At 49.5% G+C, this 11,569-nt stretch overlaps 2 long non-coding RNA genes across 38 annotated transcripts; both read left to right on the top strand.

The window, feature by feature from the left end:
• Nucleotides 1–13: 13 nt before the first annotated feature.
• LOC126642006 (uncharacterized) lies at nt 14–3,259 on the top strand. The gene is made up of 3 exons (XR_007629330.1): nt 14–329; nt 1,537–1,693; nt 2,022–3,259. It is a non-coding gene; the product is annotated as an uncharacterized LOC126642006 (long non-coding RNA).
• A 911-nt stretch (nt 3,260–4,170) lies between these two features.
• LOC126642014 (uncharacterized) lies at nt 4,171–11,281 on the top strand. 37 transcript variants are annotated; one of them, XR_007629362.1, is made up of 10 exons: nt 4,483–5,049; nt 5,298–6,214; nt 6,356–6,485; nt 8,251–8,380; nt 9,421–9,546; nt 9,688–10,580; nt 10,663–10,769; nt 10,823–10,928; nt 11,033–11,086; nt 11,168–11,263. It is a non-coding gene; the product is annotated as an uncharacterized LOC126642014 (long non-coding RNA). The 37 variants fall into 37 exon arrangements; XR_007629354.1 differs by lacking the exons at nt 11,033–11,086; nt 11,168–11,263 and adding exons at nt 4,209–4,223; nt 4,278–4,410 and having other exon boundaries at nt 4,571–5,049; nt 9,688–10,553; nt 10,609–11,010; XR_007629370.1 differs by lacking the exons at nt 11,033–11,086; nt 11,168–11,263 and adding an exon at nt 4,422–4,436 and having other exon boundaries at nt 4,543–4,596; nt 4,731–5,049; nt 9,688–10,553; nt 10,609–11,009.
• Nucleotides 11,282–11,569: the final 288 nt, after the last annotated feature.

Genomic DNA, 11,569 nt, shown 5'->3' with positions numbered 1-11,569 from the left:
CCGCCGGCCTGGCTCCACCGTGGCGCTCGGTCGGGTCGCAGCCTGCCGAGCGTGGGAGGTGTTGTGGTTCCGGCGGCCGTGGGTCACTGTAGTGGCGATGTATTCTGGCAGCGGTGCTTTCCGAGGAGTGCTCATTTGACTGCGGAGTGCCAGGGACAAAGTCTGAGTCAAGACCCCGCAAATTTCAGGGGAAAACCCTGTCATTCTTGCTGGAGAGGAGTGTTGGGATCTCCTCTGCCTCTCTGGGCAAGGAAGGATTCCTCAATGGACACGTCCAGCACCTCAGCAGAAACCCAAGCCATTAATTTGTTACAGAGGAAAAATTAGTGGTAATTGCTTCTGATCTGTGGAGAATTTCCTTTGGAATGATCAACCAGAGAGCATATCGAGGCAGAGCGTTTCTTTTGGCTCCTTTTTTTTTTTTCTGGTTTGTCATTTTCTCTGTGGCTTCAATGAATTTAGTGTGCTCCTGTTCAGAAAGCAGTGTATTTGTACCTTGAAATTTGGGGTGGTTTTGATTGTTTAGGGGTTTTTTCTTTCCCAGTTGAATCAGGCCTTCTGCGCATAGTCTGTGTTGTCCTACACGACTGCTTTAGTGCTGGGTCAGAGAGAGAGAAGGGGAATGACTTTTCATTCTCTTGTATTTTTCCAAGAAGAAGTGGGAGGTTGTCTTGCCCCTCCCCAAAGCACTGCAGGCATGTGGGAGTAGCTCCATGCTGGCCCAGTTCTCTGTGAAATACCCATGTGGGAGAGGTTTAAGTCTTAATGACAACTCTGCGGTCTCTTGATGGCAAAGATTGGGTCCTACAGTCCCAGCCTGATGAGGGAGAACAGGAACTTCTGTTCTTCATGGCAAACCTGCTGTTACTCCTTGTACAGGTTTGGTTTTTTTTTCTGTTGTGTGAGTTACTGTCCAGAATCTGTCCAGGAAAAGCTGTTAGAAATACAGAGGTAGAATTGGAATTTAGGTCTGTTTCCTACAAACTCCTACAAAGCCTGAAGGACTGGGCTGATGACTGCTCTTAACAAAGGTGGTTTATGAATATTTTAATAAATATTTCCCATCAGATTTCCCTCAACTCTGGGCAGGAAAGGCAAGGGTTAGGGTCAGGAGTTGTGCAAGCAAGACCTGTTGATTTCTTATGTGCATGTGTCAGTGTGACAGGGCTGGGACAAGGAGGACTCGTGCAGGCACCTACAGAGAAGGCGAGAATGGGAGCGTGCTGTGGAGAAGGAAAATTGCAAGTGTGGGAGAAACAAGGGAGAGAATGATGTATGGGTCATGCTCTGCCTCCAGGAGAGAGGGCAGCAGGAAAGGACGTGGACTAAAACACTGAAGTGCTATTCCCCAGGGAGCCCCTGCACAGCACTGAACTTCCTTCTGCACTTGCTTTCCCTTTCTCAGCAGAGCTGACACATTGGGTGCGGGTCCTGGGGGGATGGAGCTGCCAAGGACAACCTTGGGAGGGTGTTTGCAAAGGAAGGGGGTAGAACAAACTCTTCACGTGGTTTTTTTACTTCTGTATCTCACAATAGGAAATACCTCAGAGGGGCTTACGTCCAAATAAGCCCTGAATATCTCAGGAGGTTTCAGCTGGGAAAGAGGAGTTGTGGAAGAAAACCACCCTAAAAATAGCCAGGGATCATCAGGTTTTCCAGCAAATAAAAACAAGGACAGAGATGAGGGAATCAGGTACCAATTAATAATGATTTGATGGGTGTAGGAATAATTTCTGTATGTTTTACAGTCCCTCTTTATTCCTGGGATGGTTTTAAAATTATGGCTTTAACAGTCAACAAATCCTTGGATCCTAGAGTGGTTTGGGTTGGAAAGGACATCAGGGATCCTCTCCTTCCATCTCCTGCCACAAGGCAGGGACACCTTCCACTAGACTGTCCAGCCTGGCCTTGGCCACTTCCAGGGATGGGGCAGCCACAGCTCCTCTGTGCCAGGCCACCTCCACATCCTCCTAGGGAAGAATGTCTTCTTTATGTGCAATCTTTCCCTTTTTTCTCTGCAGGAAGTGGTCTGTGACAAGGGAATTGGCTCCCAGGAGGCTGAGGATCAGGGCAGGCTCAGCGCAGAGGACGACTTCTACACCCCCGGGCAAACGGGGAAGAAGTAACATCTGCCTCCAGCTGGCTGGAGTTCCTGTTTACTCTGGGCTTTCTGTCCACCAGGAGGGGATCATGGCCAGAGTCATTCAAACCTGGGGAACGATGGCCTTCACACCATCCCTGCAGCCCGTTCAGAGCAGGCTGCTGCCCATTGGCCCCTGATCACAAGTGGATGTGGAAGTGATGTTGTTTAGGGAATGCTGATTGTATTTCCCAAACTTTGGCAACATGGTCATTTAAAAGAGAAAAATATCAAGTCTATGGAAATCCCCTGCAGTTGGGAGCTTGTGGTGCTCTGGATTAAAACTTGGCTTTATAATGTTAAAATTGTGGGCGAGGCGAGGGGCGGTGGCTGAGCAGGGCCAGTGGTGTGCTAGACAAGGCTGGCCTGGGGATTGCGCAGGGACACGGCCTGGGGGTCTCTTCCCTGCGGGGTCACAGCCGTGGGACCTGCCTCTGCCCCACGCAGTGCCTCCTGGTGGGCCCCGCCCATCGTTGGGGACTGTTTTCTTTCCCTGGTCCCAGATGGTCTGCAAGGTGACGCTCATCGCCAAGGATTGGGTGCAGGCTGTACTGGGACTGGGGTTTTGTCAGGCAGGATAAGTTTTTGATTTTTGAGGCTTCCCGGGAACCATGTTCTCAAGGGAGTGCTGTGAGCATGCACCAATAGCCAGCGGTGGCTTGTGGGTAGTGGAGCGGTTGAGGTGTGCTGATGAAGGGGTGGGTGTGTGTAGTGTAGGGTTCTAACCTTGTGTTTGTGTTTTTTCTGTTTCAGGGTTTTTTACACAATTTTTGATTTTGAATAAAAAAAACTCAGCTGGGGGTTTGTTGGTATTGCCATGTATTGTTTTGTAATTGTGTTGACCATTGGAATACAATGTATGGCATTTGTGGATTGTATTGTATTTTTACTGTCTTGTAACTAGTGTTGCAATGAGGGGAAAGGGTTAACCTTTTACAGGAAGACTGCTGCAAGGGTTGATGGGAGATGTAGTGTCTGCAGCAGGCCCCTTCAGGAAGTGCTTGACCTAGCATCCCCACTGGATGGGCTTGAGAGTGACTGATTGGGAATGTTCTATTGAGATGCAGCACTGTTTGAATGTGAAGGGTATATAAGCCTGGCTTGTTCCTCAATAAATGGATTTACTGGTTTGAACTTAAACTGGTTGGTTTGTGAAATCACTGCCACATTTTTATATATACTATATAGAGCCTAATTAGTGCTCCAGATAAGAGTACTGAAGGATTACAGATAACCCACACCAAAAGATGGCTCTCAAAATATTGCTCTACTATGCAGCGAAGGGAGGTTTTTTCAGTCCAACTGCTTTAGCCCAGGCTGCACTTTGATGGCCTCTTGTCCATCAAGCCAACAGCTCCCTGTCAGCTGGGCCCTTTTTCTTCTCCACTTTGGGAGAAGAGGGGAAATCCAGATCAGTAAGGAGATAGAAGGCACTTCCATCTTTTTGAAGTTTAAATTCAACCCTTCTTAAATTCAATCTTCTGGAGTCCGTGAGGAGGGAGGAGGGTGCAAGGAGCAGCACAGGATGAGAGCCCATGGAGGCTGCAGCAGAGGAGGGTGTGCAGGAGCCAAAGGGCAGCTGAGGCCATTCCCCAGGGAATGCCAGATCCTGACGTCTCTGCCCACTTAGGGAAAAGTGCCAACATTGCACAAGTGTTCCATGCCAAAGCATAGTCCTCTCCAAAAAGCAGAAAGTAGGGAAAAGATAAAGGGAGCAATGGGCAGAAAAGGTGGTGATTTGGCAGGTGTGTTTTGAAATGCCTTTTGTCCAGGCTGGGAATTTCCTAGGTGTCGAGCAGCGATTGGTCTGGTTTTTCCCCCCAAAGTGTCCATTCCCTCCCCAAAAGATGTCCTTTTGGCCTGCAGAGGTGCATTACCAAGGAAAACCACAAGACGGAGACACTGAGCAAAAAGAGACCAGGTCTACCCGCTCAAAAGAAGGAGACCAGGTCTACCCGTCAAAAAAAGGAGACCAGGTCTACCCGCTAAAAATAGGAGACCAGGTCTACCCGTAAAAATAGGAGACCAGGTCTACCCGCTAAAAATAGGAGACCAGGTCTACCCGCTAAAAATAGGAGACCAGGTCTACCCGCTAAAAATAGGAGACCAGGTCTACCCGCTTAAAATAGGAGACCAGGTCTACCCGTCAAAAAAAGGACACCAGGTCTACCCGCTTAAAAAAAGAGAACAGGTCTACCCATAGAAAAAGGAGACCAGGTCTACCCATTGAAAAAAGGAGACCAGGTCTACCCATAGAAAAAGGAGACCAGGTCTACCCATAGAAAAAGGAGACCAGGTCTACCCATTGAAAAAAAGGAGAACAGGTCTACCCATTGTAAAAGGAGAACAGGTCTACCCATAGAAAAAGGAGAACAGGTCTACCCATAGAAAAAAGAGAACAGGTCTACCCATTGAAAAAAAGGAGACCAGGTCTACCCATAGAAAAAGGAGAACAGGTCTACCCATAGAAAAAGGGGAACAGGTCTACCCATAGGAAAAGGAGAACAGGTCTACCCCTAGAAAAAAAAGAGAACAGGTCTACCCATTGAAAAAAAGGAGAACAGGTCTACCCATTGAAAAAGGAGAACAGGTCTACCCATAGGAAAAGGGGAACAGGTCTACCCATAAAAAAAGGATTCAGGGCTGTAGCTGTTGTAGTCCCTCAGGAGTCCAACTGTGCTTTATATAAGGAGACCTTGGCCTAATGACCAAGTGTTAGGAAAGAAGGGGGCATGCTGTCTGAGTTTTGAGGTGTAACAAGAGCTGATACTTTTTGCAGTGGGCTGTAGCGTGGAAAGTGCCCAGAGCTGAGGCAGAGGATTGAAAGGGACTAAGCCAGCGAGGGGAAGAAACAAGGAAGAAGGGAAGTGAGGCAGCAGCCAAGCAGCACCAAGTTCCTCTGTCAGCAGGTGAGTTGTCTCGAGGTTCCTAAGGCGGGCACTCAGGGTTTTGGGGGCTCCAGACAGAGAAGACCTCGGAGGCCCCTCGATGAAGCCCTTCAGAATCTTTATCAGGGTAGGTGTGTATGGTTCTAAGTGTGCTAGGAGCTGATGGCCAGAACCCCTGGTGGGCTGGGATCAGTGCAGGGTGTTGTCAGCAAGGAATGCCTGGCTTCTAAAACTCCCCAGCTGAGTCTTAGAGGCTTCTTTGTTTTCAGGCAGCCAAATTGGCCCCAGGCAGGGACTCTGAGCCTGCTCTCCTGGTGTGCCCAGGGATCTCTGGGCCTTCACGCCGGCACCGAGATGTTCTCGGGAAGGCCCTCAGATCCCCGGAGCAGTCTGGGACACGGGCAAGATCCCCCTGCATTTCGGGGGCAGATTGGGCCCCCCTGGAGGGACAGTGCTGTTGCTGCCCCCCGGGCTGGGACACTCGGAAGACTCCGGCGCGCACCGAAATTGTTCTTCGGGGAGCTCCTCCGAGTGCCCCGAGCTGGGGAGCTGAAAGCAAGGTCCCTGGAATGGATTCAGGCATTGCTGAGAGTATCAGAGGTGGAGCTGTCTGTCCTGGCCATGGAGCTCCAGAATGGACTGTAACTGGGTTCTAAAAGTGGTGCTCCAACAGCAAAAGGAGTGTGGGATTGGATTTAAGGAATGAGTGGTGATGGTACCGTTAGCTGTTTTCTCTTGACTGGAATTGTGAGAGCTGCAGGAGTGCAAGGTGTGGGTTCCAGTCCCCACCGTTTGGTTTGCACGTGTCCTGGCCAGACACAGGTCCAGCTTCCTCAGACCTTAACACCCCAGAGGGAGAATTAGGGGATGGCACTGGGAAGGTGATTGGTGTGACAGGGGTTAAACTGGGAAAACACTGGGTATTTCCTCAGTTGGTTTATTTGCAGGCTCCCCTAAGCCTTTGCTGGGAAGAGATGGGTTGGATAAGTTGAGGCAGAAATGAACTTGGAAAATGGGGAGATTGAAATTGTAGTTGCTGACACTAACTGTGTGAGAGCAGCAGCTCTTCTTGTGCAGGAAATAACTCCCATCAGCAGCACCATCCCGACTGAAGCGGCAGATGGAGTTGTTCCTGTGGTGAGGGCCAATGGAATTCCAGGAAAATGGAAGAGGGCAGAGCCTGTAGGTATTAGCCCTAAGCTGGGATCTGTGTGGGTAAGGCAACCCCAGTATCCTTGAAAATCAGAATGCCAGCAGTAGATTTAAAAGATGCCTTTTGCTGCGTGTCCCAGGAGCAAGGCAAGCCAAGAAACCTTTGCTTTTGAAGGAGAAGCTCTGGAAATTGGGAAGGAAGAAGCGAAGCCACCTGAGCCCTCCCTGAGCCACAGGCAGTCCATGAAGTGCCTTCCTGGGAACGGTAGGACGGTGAGGACTCTGGATTGCTCCCTACACGTGTGGTAAGACTGATGCAAACTTTTGAAAGCCCCTGTATGAGTTTCCTGCCTTGGATAGATGGTGCAAGGGCGGCCTTTAGGCAGCCTTTTTTCCAGTTAGCCCTGGAAGGAGGACAGTGATACCTTTTCAGTGCTAGTAGATACTCTGAGTAGATGGCCGTAAGTCTGTCCTTGTTGCACCAGGAGGCCTTATCAAGCTCTCCTATTACAGGAGCTATATCCCACTTCCATCTTTTTGAAGTTTAAATTCAACCCTTCTTTAATTCAATCTTCTGGAGTCCGTGAGGAGGGAGGAGGGTGCAAGGAGCAGCACAGGATCAGAGCCCATGGAGGCTGCAGCAGAGGAGGGTGTGCAGGAGCCAAAGGGCAGCTGAGGCCATTCCCCAGGGAATGCCAGATCCTGACGTCTCTGCCCACTTAGGGAAAAGTGCCAACATTGCACAAGTGTTCCATGCCAAAGCATAGTCCTCTCCAAAAAGCAGAAAGTAGGGAAAAGATGAAGGGAGCAATGGGCAGAAAAGGTGGTGATTTGGCAGGTGTGTTTTGAAATGCCTTTTGTCCAGGCTGGGAATTTCCTAGGTGTCGAGCAGCGATTGGTCTGGTTTTTCCCCCCAAACTGTCCATTCCCTCCCCAAAAGATGTCCTTTTGGCCTGCAGAGGTGCAGTGCCAAGGAAAATCACAAGACGGAGACACTGAGCAAAAAGAGACCAGGTCTACCCGCTTAAAATAGGAGACCAGGTCTAATTGTCTGAGACCAGGGTCTAGCTTAAAATAGGAGACCAGGTCTACCCGCTAAAAATAGGAGACCACGTCTACCCGCTTAAAATAGGAGACCAGGTCTACCCGTCAAAAAAAGGAGACCAGGTCTACCCGCTTAAAAAAAGAGAACAGGTCTACCCATAGAAAAAGGACACCAGGTCTACCCATAGAAAAAGGGAGACCAGGTCTACCCATAGAAAAAGGAGACCAGGTCTACCCATAGGAAAAGGAGACCAGGTCTACCCATAGGAAAAGGACACCAGGTCTACCCATAGGAAAAGGAGAACAGGTCTACCCATTGAAAAAAAGGAGAAGAGGTCTACCCATAGGAAAAGGAGAACACGTCTACCCATACGAAAAGGGGAACAGGTCTACCCATAGGAAAAGGGGAACAGGTCTACCCATAGAAAAAAGAGAACAGGTCTACCCATTGAAAAAAAGGAGACCAGGTCTACCCATAGAAAAAGGAGAACAGGTCTACCCATAGAAAAAGGGGAACAGGTCTACCCATAGAAAAAAGGGAGAACAGGTCTACCCCTAGAAAAAAAAGAGAACAGGTCTACCCATTGAAAAAAAGGAGAACAGGTCTACCCATAAAAAAAGGAGAACAGGTCTACCCATAGAAAAAGAGAACAGGTCGACCCATTGAAAAAAAGGAGACCAGTCCACGACAAAAAGGAGAACAGGTCTACCCATAGAAAAAGGAGAACAGGTCTACCCATAGAAAAAAGAGAACAGGTCTACCCATTGAAAAAAAGGAGACCAGGTCTACCCATAGAAAAAGGAGAACAGGTCTACCCATAGAAAAAGGAGAATAGGTCTACCCATAGGAAAAGGGGAACAGGTCTACCCATAAAAAAAAGGATTCAGGGCTGTAGCTGTTGTAGTCCCTCAGGAGTCCAACTGTGCTTTATATAAGGAGACCTTGGCCTAATGATCAAGTGTTAGGAAAGAAGGGGGCATGCTGTCTGAGTTTTGAGGTGTAACAAGAGCTGATACTTTTTGCAGTGGGCTGTAGCGTGGAAAGTGCCCAGAGCTGAGGCAGAGGATTGAAAGGGACTAAGCCAGCGAGGGGAAGAAACAAGGAAGAAGGGAAGTGAGGCAGCAGCCAAGCAGCACCAAGTTCCTCTGTCAGCATGTGAGTTGTCTCGAGGTTCCTAAGGCGGGCACTCAGGGTTTTGGGGGCTCCAGACAGAGAAGACCTCGGAGGCCCCTCGATGAAGCCCTTCAGAATCTTTATCAGGGTAGGTGTGTATGGTTCTAAGTGTTCTTAGGAGCTGATGGCCAGAACCCCTGGTGGGCTGGGATCAGTGCAGGGTGTTGTCAGCAAGGAAGGCCTGGCTTCTAAAACTCCCCAGCTGAGTCTTAGAGGCTTCTTTGTTTTCAGGCAGCCAAATTGGCCCCAGGCAGGGACTCTGAGCCTGCTCTCCTGGTGTGCCCAGGGATCTCTGGGCCTTCACGCCGGCACCGAGATGTTCTCGGGAAGGCCCTCAGATCCCCGGAGCAGTCTGGGACACGGGCAAGATCCCCCTGCATTTCGGGGGCAGATTGGGCCCCCCTGGAGGGACAGTGCTGTTGCTGCCCCCCGGGCTGGGACACTCGGAAGACTCCGGCGCGCACCGAAATTGTTCTTCGGGGAGCTCCTCCGAGTGCCCCGAGCTGGGGAGCTGAAAGCAAGGTCCCTGGAATGGATTCAGGCATTGCTGAGAGTATCAGAGGTGGAGCTGTCTGTCCTGGCCATGGAGCTCCGGAATGGACTGTAACTGGGTTGTAAAAGTGGTGCTCCAACAGCAAAAGGAGTGTGGGATTGGAATTAAGGAATGAGTGGTGATGGTACCGTTAGCTGTTTTCTCTTGACTGGAATTGTGAGAGCTGCAGGAGTGCAAGGTGTGGGTTCCAGTCCCCACCGTTTGGTTTGCACGTGTCCTGGTCAGACACAGGTCCAACTTCCTCAGCCCTTAACGCAGCAGAGGGAGAATTAAGGGATGGCACTGGGAAGGTGATTGGTGTGACAGGGGTTAAACTGGGAAAACACTGGGTATTTCCTCAGTTGGTTTATTTGCAGGCTCCCCTAAGCCTTTGCTGGGAAGAGATGGGTTGGCTAAGTTGAGGCAGAAATGAACTTGGAAAATGGGGAGATTGAAATTGTAGTTGCTGACACTAACTGTGTGAGAGCAGCAGCTCTTCTTGTGCAGGAAATAACTCCCGTCAGCAGCACCATCCCGACTGAAGCGGCAGATGGAGTTGTTCCTGTGGTGAGGGCCAATGGAATTCCAGAAAAATGGAAGAGGGCAGAGCCTGTAGGTATTAGCCCTAAGCTGCGATCTGTGTGGGTAAGGCAAGCCCAGTATCCTTGAAAATCAGAATGCCAGCAGTAGATTTAAAAGATGCCTTTTGCTGCGTGTCCCAGGAGCAAGGCAAGCCAAGAAACCTTTGCTTTTGAAGGAGAAGCTCTGGAAATTGGGAAGGAAGAAGCGAAGCCACCTGAGCCCTCCCTGAGCCACAGGCAGTCCATGAAGTGCCTTCCTGGGAACGGTAGGACGGTGAGGACTCCGGATTGCTCCCTACACGTGTGGTAAGACTGATGCAAACTTTTGAAAGCCCCTGTATGAGTTTCCTGCCTTGGATAGATGGTGCAAGGGCGGCCTTTAGGCAGCCTTTTTTCCAGTTAGCCCTGGAAGGAGGACAGTGATACCTTTTCAGTGCTAGTAGATACTCTGAGTAGATGGCCGTAAGTCTGTCCTTGTTGCACCAGGAGGCCTTATCAAGCTCTCCTATTACAGGAGCTATATCCCACTTCCATCTTTTTGAAGTTTAAATTCAACCCTTCTTTAATTCAATCTTCTGGAGTCCGTGAGGAGGGAGGAGGGTGCAAGGAGCAGCACAGGATCAGAGCCCATGGAGGCTGCAGCAGAGGAGGGTGTGCAGGAGCCAAAGGGCAGCTGAGGCCATTCCCCAGGGAATGCCAGATCCTGACGTCTCTGCCCACTTAGGGAAAAGTGCCAACATTGCACAAGTGTTCCATGCCAAAGCATAGTCCTCTCCAAAAAGCAGAAAGTAGGGAAAAGATGAAGGGAGCAATGGGCAGAAAAGGTGGTGATTTGCCAGGTGTGTTTTGAAATGCCTTTTGTCCAGGCTGGGAATTTGCTAGGTGTCGAGCAGCGATTGGTCTGGTTTTTCCCCCCAAACTGTCCATTCCCTCCCCAAAAGATGTCCTTTTGGCCTGCAGAGGTGCATTACCAAGGAAAACCACAAGACGGAGACACTGAGCAAAAAGAGACCAGGTCTACCCGTCAAAAGAAGGAGACCAGGTCTACCCGTCAAAAGAAGGAGACCAGGTCTACCCGTTTAAAATAAGGAGACCAGGTCTACCCGCTTAAAATAGGAGACCAGGTCTACCCGCTAAAAATAGGAGACCAGGTCTACCCGCTTAAAATAGGAGACCAGGTCTACCCGTCAAAAAAAGGACACCAGGTCTACCCGCTTAAAAAAAGAGAACAGGTCTACCCATAGAAAAAGGACACCAGGTCTACCCATTGAAAAAAGGAGACCAGGTCTACCCATAGAAAAAGGAGACCAGGTCTACCCATAGGAAAAGGAGACCAGGTCTACCCATAGGAAAAGGAGACCAGGTCTACCCATAGGAAAAGGAGAACAGGTCTACCCATTGAAAAAAAGGAGAACAGGTCTACCCATAGAAAAAGGAGAACAGGTCTACCCATAGAAAAAGGGGAACAGGTCTACCCATAGAAAAAGGGGAACAGGTCTACCCATAGGAAAAAGAGAACAGGTCTACCCATTGAAAAAAAGGAGAACAGGTCTACCCATAGAAAAAGGAGAACAGGTCTACCCATAGAAAAAGGGGAACAGGTCTACCCATAGGAAAAAAGGAGACCAGGTCTACCCCTAGAAAAAAAGAGAACAGGTCTACCCATTGAAAAAAAGGAGAACAGGTCTACCCATAGAAAAAGGAGAACAGGTCTACCCATAGGAAAAGGGGAACAGGTCTACCCATAGAAAAAGGAGAACAGGTCTACCCATTGAAAAAGGAGCACCATACTCCAATGTATAGAAGGAGAACAGGTCTTACCGATAGAAAAAAAGAGAACAGGTCTACCCATTATAAAAGGAGACCAGGTCTTCCATAGAAAAAGGGAGACCAGGTCTAATTAGGATATGGGGTGACATCATACAAGTGATGTCACAGAGGACTGTTGACAACAAAGGGACAGGCGTGGTATCACAGGGACATCAGTGACATCACAGGGGACATCAATGATTTCATCAAGGACGTGGAGTGACATCACAGTGACACCAGTGATATCAT

Source organism: Myiozetetes cayanensis, unplaced genomic scaffold (genome assembly GCF_022539395.1).
Source record: "Myiozetetes cayanensis isolate MyiCay16 unplaced genomic scaffold, myiCay2020 scf22, whole genome shotgun sequence".
In the NCBI taxonomy this organism is placed as follows: domain Eukaryota; kingdom Metazoa; phylum Chordata; class Aves; order Passeriformes; family Tyrannidae; genus Myiozetetes; species Myiozetetes cayanensis.
Note: the sequence above shows the minus strand (reverse complement) of the source record. Positions and strands in the feature narration are given on the sequence as shown.